An 11,007-nucleotide genomic window follows, 5' to 3' on the forward strand; every position below is an offset into this window, starting at 1 on the left:
TGGTTACAGTCTGTCAATATAATATGTTGCCATGGTTACAGTCTGTCAATGTAATATGTTGCCATGGTTACCGTCTGTTATTGTTTTGGACAAAAGATCTCCATGGCAACTGTCATCATCAAGAGTTGTTGTTGTTGTTTGTATTGGTAAAGAATAGACATTACAATTAAACGCTTGGACACAAATAGACAATAATGAAATTTTGTAGATGTATAAATCTTAGAATGTATTTCCATGGTAACAATGTAAGAAAAAATCCTTTTTTTGTAATAAGGCATTGTGTTTCCTTCGTAACATTGTAAGAAAAAATACTTTTTTGTTAATTAGGCATAGTCATACACATATTCTTTTTTGATAAAGCTTGCAAACTAAGATTTTTTCCCCTCAAGTCTTGTCATACAACTGTTCACATACTTTTGCCTTTTAACCCCCTTATTTTGTGTAATGAACATTTCAAGCTTTGAATTTGGAATTCTCCATTATCAATTTTAGGTTTTTTTTAAAGATATTGATCTTGAAAGCAGGTAGTTCATTGTTATCGACCAAGTTTCTGATTATCAAGCACTTTATTGATGGCATAATATATATTGATACCTGCCTATACAATATAATCATTTTATGCTAAGGTCGTTGATTACTGGTCCTTGACTTCTGAAGGTTCTAATCCAGCTTTTTAATGGATTGTTTCAAATGCAGAGCTTTGCAAATCTCTTGCACTGATTTAGTGGGTTTAGGGTAAAGTTACCTAACTAGCATCCGTTATATATAATATATGGTACCATATACAGCAATAGTTATGTCAAAATAGCAATAATTATTAGTAATATAACAGTTTATGAATATTCAAATTTTGTTCAAGTATGCTAAAATGTTTTTTTTAGATGGTTTCATTAAAATGTTGCCTAATGTTTAGCTTAAAGTACGTACACACAGCTACCTCTTTAGAATGTACAGTCAAACCTGTTAAGGTCGGTCAACTCAAGACCTAAAAAATATTGTTGTTTTTTGTGGGTTTTTTTGACATTCTGTAAATAAACATTTCCAGTTTTAAGCAGTGAAAAATGTAGCCCCTTATTTTCTATTCATTGCTAGATCAACTGTGGACTGTAATTAAAATAAAACAACTACAGCTCTGGCAACAAAAGATTTAATTTTAAAAATTATGAAATAAAACCATGGTTTGTAATAAGGTGGTCTTGTGTTAAAGAGTGGTCTTTTAACACAGGTGTGACTGTGGTTTGTAGACCGTTTCAACTGTTCCTATAAATATGATTTGTTATTGCACTGTTCATAATAAAAAATTTTAATGCCCCCATTACTTCCTCGTCGGATACCCACAGTCTATTAATATGTAACATAACATGTAATCAATGTTAATGTTCGGCCGTGGGTATCCGAAGATGCCACTACTTTGTTGGGGCTGGGGGGTATACTGATTTGCCCTTGTCTGTCACACAGTCCTGCTGTCTGCCCGTCCGTATGAAGACTGACAGAATAGTGGAGTTCAGGAGCATATGTGTGTCCAATGGACACATTTCTAGTTTTTGCATTGTTTTTATTGCTAAAGCAACACAATTCCCAGCTGTTCCATACCTTATTACATGTACTTTCTTATGAATTTTTACTTTGTTACTTGCACAAACAAAAACTAATTCTAGTTAAAACCGGTTTTTAAGGTCACTAATGAATTATATTCAGAATGGTTTTAATATATTATATATTGCTATGGTGTCATTAGTGAGACAATATTTTAGTAAGAACTAAGATCCATAATCTTATTGATTTATCAATGTACAGAAAATATAATTATCTTGCTGATTGATAATTTACAGATTACATTAATTATCATACTGACAGAGAAATTAAAGGCACATTATGCCTCAGAAATTCATATTTTCTTCATTCTTTAGATCTGCTATGTATGTGTTTAAAATAATGTTTTAATAATACATTTAAAGCATTTAGTTATTCAACAACTAAAAATAGCTTATGCAGAGATGTGTTGGAAAGTTAGCAAAGTTTGATTATTTATTTTGGAATTGTGACAAGATACAAGAAATAAAAAAAAGTGTTTGAGAAATAAACATTATAGCATTTCTAAGGCATAATGAGCCTTAAATTAAGTGTTGACTAAACTAAAGTCTACCCTTTTTATTCATCAGGATAAAGTGTTAAAGTGAAATGGAAAAATAAGCCACTTTCGTATCTATGTTATATTTAGATGGTAAATATAATCTAAATCCTAAGATTGGTTAAAGAGGATCACTGTTCAGTTTTGAGATATTTGAGAAAATGAAGGCAAAAATCAAGTTTTACTGGTCATATAGAGAAAATCAAGGCAAAAATGAAGTTTTACTGGTACTGTGTCAAATATGGCTAAAATTTGATGAATTTGAATGATTTTTATTTTAATTCATTAAATGCTGTCTCAAAAGTTTACTATTTACACAAGCTTGGTCACAATATCTACCTATTTTCATTTTATAATACATATAAATTGTTTAAATAGGTCAAATTTTGATAAGTTTAAAGACTTGCTGAATTATGATAGAAGTTACATGTATTTTATTGTATAGAAAGGTAGAGACAGCGTCATTTAAAGTGCTAAGGTTATGTGCTAAAACTTTTTAAATTAAATTATTTTTGCACACGCAATTCATATTTTGTTATTGTTTCTTTATCATTCTGATTTTCCTTAGGCATCCGTGGATGAGAAGTTTAAAGACCGTTGACTTCAAACCACTTGCCGCACACCAGTTTGGGTCCCTTGCCACACATCACTGTGGGTCCCTTGCCACACACCACTTTGGGTCCTTTGCCACACATCACTGTGGGTCCCTTGCCACACCTTGCTGTGGGTCCCTTGCCACACATCACTGTGGGTCCCTTGCCACACATCACTGTGGGTCCCTTGCCACACATCACTGTGGGTCCCTTGCCACACATCACTTTGGGTCCCTTGCCACACATCACTGTGGGTCCCTTGCCACACACCACTTTGGGTCCGTTTGCCACACATCACTGTGGGTCCCTTGCCACACATCACTGTGGGTCCCTTGCCAAACACCACTTTGGGTCCCTTGCCACACATCACTGTGGGTCCCTTGCCACACCTTGCTGTGGGTCCCTTGCCACACACCACTTTTGGTCCCTTGCCACACATCACTGTGGGTCCCTTGCCACACATCACTGTGGGTCCCTTGCCACACACCACTGTGGCTTCAAACCACTTGCCACCCATCGCTGTGGGTCCCTTGCCACACATCACTGTGGGTCCCTTGCCACACACCACTGTGGCTTCAAACCACTTGCCACCCATCGCTGTGGCATCAAATCGTTTACCACTCCCATCTGTGGGTTCGAATCACTTGCCACTCACAGCTTGGAGTTCAAATTATTTGCCACACACCGCTATGGGTTCGAATCCTGTCCGAAACTTCAGAATCTTTTATGTGCAGAAGCTAGCTTACTGAACGTCTATGGTTTTACTCGTGGGTTCCCGTTTGTGTCTGAAATAATGCACGGAACAGCACCTTGCGTCTTTCTCCATCAATAAACCTGGAAAATCGCCATATGATCTTGATAGCGTCGTAGTGACAACCAAAAATTTGGTCTTGCGCTTTTCATCTCTTAATTATAACACGGATTTTTAATAACATTAAGCCGTGATTCTAACAAGTGATGTGAATTTTGCTTTAAAGTTTAACATAAGCTAGCTCGACGGTTCTACCTAGAGGGGCATGTGTGAATTGAATCATCACCAGTATTTGTTAAGAGTTGTCACAATCCATTTATACATTGTGGGTGTAGGTGTGCTATAATCGAGCGTAAAAAAGGTTTTTAATACATGTATATATATTTATTATTACATATTTATAACCAATGAGTTTCTTATTGAACCAAACTACACACTCTTGAAATGAAATTCCGGTGATACAGTCGACTCCGCTTATAACGAACTCAATGAGACATTTAGATATCGTTCGTTATATCCAAAGTTCGCTAAAAGCGATGTAGCAACAACTTTCGTTGACTTGTTTGGGTGGGCAAATGTGCCGTGAAAAAGCTATACATGTCACCGGTGTAATCGGTATTAGCGAGTACGTATTAAGCGATTAGATGTGATTTAGTATAAGATAAAGAAGGAATCGCCCGGAGGTTTCAGATTTTGTTCGGTATTAACGATAATTCGTTATAAGCGAGTTCGTAATAAGTGGAGTCGACTGTTTTTATGCATGTACATGTATTCTAAAGAATGGCTTCAATTTTCTCAATTTTGCAATTGATATCTAAATTTACCCGTTATCTTTATTTTTTCTAAAAAAAATCTAAACGTTTTACCACTTATAATACCATTCAGGTATAAACTGGATAAATAAAAGTCGTCTTTCAAAATGCTATGTGCAAACAAAAGTCCTTGTTACATCTTATTATGCCACATTTGTTCATATCAATTTGTTCTGCTTTCGATCGTCCTCAAAGCGATACTGACATATTCTCACTTAAAGGTTCCAATGACATGAAAGTGTACGGTGAGTAACGGTTTCTTTACAGAAAAAAGCTATTTTGTGTCATTTTGTTTTTCACATATGAGTATTTGGATTATACGGTCCATCGTAGCCCGGTGCTTCTGGCTTTTGATTAACGGGTACAGGGTTCGAGTCTTGATCCTCTACTGGCCAGTGAAATCCCACACATAATTGGTAGATGTAGGCACCAATAACACCACCCAGGTGAGGTCCCAGCACGGGTACCCAAAAGTAGTTGTGGTCACGGTATCTGAAAAAAAATCATAAATTCTAAAGTTTAATTACCCGAAATAGATAAAAACTTGCCGTGCTTGACCGACTCAGAACAGGACCTTTGTTTCGATTATATAGGTTGTCAGGTATAAATGATAAATGTATAGATAATAAAATGATAATTTTTTACTGATAAAGATGATAATTCAGCTTGGTTAAGGTTATGATTGTTAAAAGGACTCCACTGTGGTTTGGCATGACGGGACTGAAAATATTTTTTTTTCGAAAATATTCATGTACCATTTTGATGTAGGTGTAAACAAACAACCTCTGTTCATACTTACAGAACATTAACACACTCCGTTTTCCAAGAATAATGATTTAATTGTGAAAAAATACACACACAAAATTAATGAAAGTCGTTTAAACATTAAATTTATATTCAAATTGGGTGTTTAATTTAATTCTGAGCGCGTATTTCTTTCCCACTTTTTTTGCATATCTTTTCGTTTTAAGTGCCCAAGTTTATCTGCGTTGTAATTTACAACTTTTAAATTCAACTTTTGTGTTTTTAGGCTTTTGAGCAAAATGAAGTTACGTTAGCAAGGCTTATCGTACCTCTGCAGACCGTGTAATAAGATTATTTATGCCGAGGGTCTAGAAACAAAAATATTGTACAGAGTCGAAGTTTAATACTTCCAAGGGATCACTTTTTCCAGCTATTGATAATTTTTCCATTCTGGGGGCTTTTATACGACTACAATTTTTCAAGAAAATCCGCATTTTGCCAATTTATTAATAAGTAAACTAATTTTGCAGTTTCATTGCTTCGTATATAACTAAATTTTGTGAGTGCTTTTCATATTAGACCCAAGAATGAGTAGCCCAAAGCTGGGTAGACGGTTACTCTCTCAAAATAAGCGCAATAAAAACCTCTCGAGTTTTAAGTTGTAAAATAGAATAAATATTTGCTTACGGTATGCTCGTCAGATAAACATTAGAGAAGAAAAGTATAAACAAATTGTTGATCTTGACATAGATATTAAGTCTTTGCTGGAATATGTTGCGAGTAGCAGTGGTTTTTCCCCGTGTTTCAAATGAGCTTCTGTTTGCTCCCCCCCCCCCCACCTACGTTAAATGATAACTTGGAATTAAGCAGTTTATGCCTCCAGCAGATTCATGCTTAATTCCATGAAAGTTTTGAAAACGTATTTAAAGTAAAATAATTATGATGTGAGCAAGGGAAGTTATTAACACATTGCAAACGACACTTACTATCCATGTAAATTATAAAAAAGAGGTCAATATATTGAAAAAACAGCTCTTATTGCGTTAGTCAGGCAGTAGAAATTTGGAGATACATACTGCAAAATCAGCCATTAGTCGGGCATAAGATGTAAATTAATACTTGAATCTTAAATCTTTTTACGTTTTAAAAACAAATCTTAGTACATTTTTAAAAGTTTTATTTTCTTAAAATATTTTGGCTCATCCGGAGGCATGCAACTTTAACAATGGCAGTAATAATGCCGCTATGTGAGAGTAAAACGGTGAACTCTTGGAGACAGCATCTTTAATTGTTCAATAATTTAATTTTGAAATATTTTTAATTTCGTCATATATGTGGAACAATGATGACGTCATAATCGAAATAATTTATAGTGATCCAAGCTAAATTGATTTTTTTTCTAAATCATCGTTGCACATTGACTAGAAATATAAAAAAATTCTCACGTAAATGGATTCGATCCCCAGCCAGCTATTGACGTGAAGATCCTTGGCCCCAGGTCTCTTGCCGGGTTGATAGCATAGCCACAGTTGAGGCCAAAGGTCATCCCTATGACAACAACAACGAGCCCAACGCTCAGAGCGGTCACACCTTTTGTCGGCTGCATGTTCCTGGGGTCAGTTACTGCCAGAATACATATCAGCAATAAAGCTGTCCCGAAAATCTGTAAAAAGAAATGAAAATATTGTACATTTATTGGCAATAAATCATTAAAATACAAAGTATTTCTTTTGATGGGAATTTGCGTAATGTAATTTTCAATAAAAATTTAAATTGTATCTAATTTAAAATCTTATTTGCACGTATACTTGTATACCTTGCTCAGAATAAGACTTACAAACTTGTATCACGTTGAAACACATAACCTGAAAGTTGCTTTCTTTTATGAGACCAGTTGCCAAAATTCGTCATCAAGACGAAATTTAGATAAGAAAAAATATATCAAAATTTAAGTTTTAAAATACATGTGCGTTTTTATGCTGACATAAAAATGATGGACGTATCTTATTTCTGAATACAGTATATGCATGTATAATATATTATGTATAAAGATCTCCTCGGCTATTCTGCTTCGCATTACGGGAAGAGCCGATGCTTAACGAATGCATGATTTTGTCAGACCACGTGATTCATGAAATTCGTCTGCCGCTTACATATGCATTATGAGGTTTTTATGTCTAACATTGATAAATAGCATAATGGTTTATTATATTTAATGAAATTTTGGTCTTTGGAAGCATACAACTGTAGCAATTATATTTCCTCTGCAAAGATTTTATAGTATTAAATGTGTATTTTGCCATTTTAAAAATGCACATTACATGTATATATTAAACAATTCAATTCAATTTCAAATTTTATTGCCTGAAACATTATACAATGTTTATAGCATATAAACAACATAAACATATATACATGTTCAACACACGCAAAGTATTTTGAAAACTTTACTTGGTCACCAAAACAGTTCCATGTCGAAACATACACTTGTGGATAGGTGGACCAAATACCTGCTGTCCCAAGACTTCCGTCAACTTGACGGTTTCCGCCGTCAAAATTATTCAAAGCGTCTGCAAAAGAAAATTATCGTAATATAAATGTGTCTATATATGATATGTAAATAGGGCTTACGATTTTTTTTTACCGTGATTCAATATAACCTATAAAACAGCACACATGTACAATGCGATGAACTTTTGTAGTATCGATTCAACCTTCTTCAGATCTTTATCGCACTTATCGAAATTGTACCGATATTATTACGATATTGTAAGAATCTAGATTAAATTCATTCTTTTAATAGTCGGCAGCTGATTCTACTAATTCGACCAGTACAAAACCAAGATCAGCAAGCACGCCCCGTATCGTCTGCTCATATAATGCACTGCTATTTCAGCCAGTACAAATTTTGAAACTTTCCCTTAGAATAATGAATGGTTTCCGTCCAGATTCAAAGATGGACGAGTCCATTTAATATATTTAATTTGGTAAGGATTAAAAATTGTGAGCCGGACTGTAAACCTATACCAGGTCAGTTAAAATTTAGTTAAAATGCATTTTCTAAAATTTATGATAATTTGAAAGATACATCTTGAGAATAAAATGTGTGTTTTGTTTATAATTTATTCATGATAATTCATTATAATGTAACTGAATGGTAACTTATTGTAATTCAGCCTTTTAAAATTGTTGTTTAAACACAAAAACAGAGATTGTTTGTTAAAGGGACTCCGCTGAGGTTTAAAAATCTAAAAACATAAAATTTGAATTTCATACATACATGAGCTGGGGGACTTAAAACAGAAAAATGTGCACAGAGAGTTAGCAATATACTTAGAAATAAATTGAAAAAAAAACCGTATATTTCTGCTTTTCTAAGCCCGATTTTGAGTGCAAAGCGTCCCAACGCTGTTTCCGTTTTAACAGTTTTTGAATAATTATACTGGGAAAAAACGGAAATGAGCGAATGATCTGAATTTTGCACAAAGGTTAATGGTCTAGACCTACATGAAATGGAATATTTATATTCGAAACAAAATTTACAAAAAAAAAACCTCAGTGGATTTCCTTTAACTTACGACCCTTTAAAGCAGAGGGACTCTGGTTATTTACTCTGGCGACAGGAAAGTGGCCTGGAAAGTTTGATCTGTAGAGAATGGTATTTCAAACATCAAGGGTTTCGAGTCCCATACAGGCTTCAAATTTTCCGTAGTAAACGCCGTAATTTGTGTACATATCAATCTCAGGGCCAAATGGTATACGATTTAACGCAGTTAAGATTAATGAAATATTTCCGTGATACACCAGAAAGACACACGCCGATGCTACAAATGCCTCCCACATACTGTGATAGCATGTACGGAACTACTTTCTTCCAGGAAATCCTTCCGAGAAAAGCCTGGGCAACCGTGACGGCAGGGTTCAGGTGAGCCCCGGAAACTCCTCCTGCCCACATAGATGCCGAGCATTACTCCTATACCCCATGACCAATGTATAGATAAAGCCGACCCCAGTTCACCTTTTGCTCAGCACCTTCTGGGCAACCGAGCCATCACCAAAAACCTATAAATATATTACTTTATTCAATATGTATAGTTTAAACATTTTTTTATCTCAGCTCGATCGTGATATATCTTCTTGCACATTACCGGTGTGTTAACTACTTCTGATTCCACTTTCTGAAACACTGGTTTCATATGAAGACACATGGTCCTGTATAGTTCGAACCCAACCAGTGAAGAGACAAACACCTTAACAACTAGCTAGGTCGTTCGCTTGGGATACTAAGTAGATTCTGACATTATAAAGAATAATAGGTTATTTATTTCATCATCATCAGCACCACCACCACCACTATCTTCATCCTTATTATCATTATCATCATCATAACCATCATCATTAATCATCATTATCATTTATTATTATTATCATTATAATTATCATTATTATTATTATTATTATTATTATTATTATTATTATTATTATTATTATTATTATTATCTGGGACATATAAATATTATGTTCTAGTTATTTTTTTCGTAAAGGAAATAAACGCCTCGCTTACACGTGTTTTTGTACCTTTAAATCTTTGTTTTCAATTTTTGTGGTGGTTGGATACACGTTTGGGAAGGAATTTAACTTATCAATTATTAAGCTGTCTGAAAACGTAATTTGCATATTTATGTTACCTACCAGCCATTCCTTTAAAAAAGGAATCCCCTATAACATACAACTGTTTTACGTAAACCATATCAGCTAAAATACAGTAGTTTCGAGGACGCTTCGAAACAAAATTATTATTAAAGCAGCAGATTTTCCACATTTTTTAATGTTTTAAAAAAAAACATTATCAAGTGCCACAAAGAGGGTATAATTACCTATTGTAAACGGAATTAAAATCTAAGACAATAACCCAATTATTGCTGATTAATTTTCCGAAAAAACATTAATTTCTAAATAAAGCTGTAACAGAAACTAGTTCATAAATTGTTGCTTTTTAGCAAGTTAAACACCATCATTCTTGTTAAAAGTTTGTTTATATTTAAATTATGAAACATACAATTTAAGCTTTAAGTGTGTACATGTCCCTTATTATTTACTGCACATTTTTAAAAACCATATTCAACTTTGAATTATTGATATGCCTTATCTAACATAATTTAAATTGACGACTTTATATATTTAAAATGTACGCTTACCAATAAAATAAATGTCCCCCTAAAAATCAGCCCTTAAGCATTTCACGAGCTAGTGAGTTCTTAATTTGCAACTTTCTCCGAATTTTTCCCCATGATTATTCGGCATCCCAGTTGGAATATTTTTCCAATTTCGTGACCGTAAAAAAGACAGCAAAATTCACCTTTATTAGCACTTTAGTATTTATATAATACCTCACTTTATCAAGCGTTCATCATCGTCAAACATTCATTAAATGCATTAATATACCATTATTGCCTGATATCTCTTTAAGTCGTTTAAACAAACGTTTTAAGAATCAATTCATTGCTATTACTTTAACCATTAAGAATTATACGCACTGGCTTTCAAAGAAGGATGCCCGATTAAAACAATATACAAGTTGGAAATTTATCATTAACGCTTATTTAGAATTTACTGGATTTATGAAGAGTTTATCTTTTAACGAGTGTTAAACTAGCTGTTAAATCCACGATTCATTTTGAACTCTTACAAACTTGTGTTGAGACGATAGATGATTAATATATGATCACCACTCACAGTGACCCAGTCCGCTGTATGCATGTTTATCTGTTGAGCATATTCAAACGCGGGTAGGCTTATCAGTTTATTTCTAGGTCAAGTTAACTGCATTGTGTATATTTTAGATACGGGTTGAATAGGGGGAAGTATTTTAATCTAACAGGCTAACACGTGAATAAATGTAGTAAAAGTGATAAAAAAAGAAAGCTTTTTCTTCTCTTTTCGCAGTTAGTATGGCTTTATCCCAGCTAATTATAC

The 11,007-nt window shown here is 34.0% G+C and overlaps 1 pseudogene; it reads right to left on the minus strand.

Moving 5' to 3' along the window:
- Positions 1-3,836: 3,836 nt before the first annotated feature.
- On the minus strand, positions 3,837-10,791 carry LOC132759617 (aquaporin-10-like; annotated as a pseudogene).
- Between the last annotated feature and the right edge of the window lie 216 nt (positions 10,792-11,007).

Source organism: Ruditapes philippinarum, unplaced genomic scaffold (genome assembly GCF_026571515.1).
Source record: "Ruditapes philippinarum isolate M1 unplaced genomic scaffold, ASM2657151v2 ctg1004_1_1_1_1, whole genome shotgun sequence".
NCBI classification, from domain to species: domain Eukaryota; kingdom Metazoa; phylum Mollusca; class Bivalvia; order Venerida; family Veneridae; genus Ruditapes; species Ruditapes philippinarum.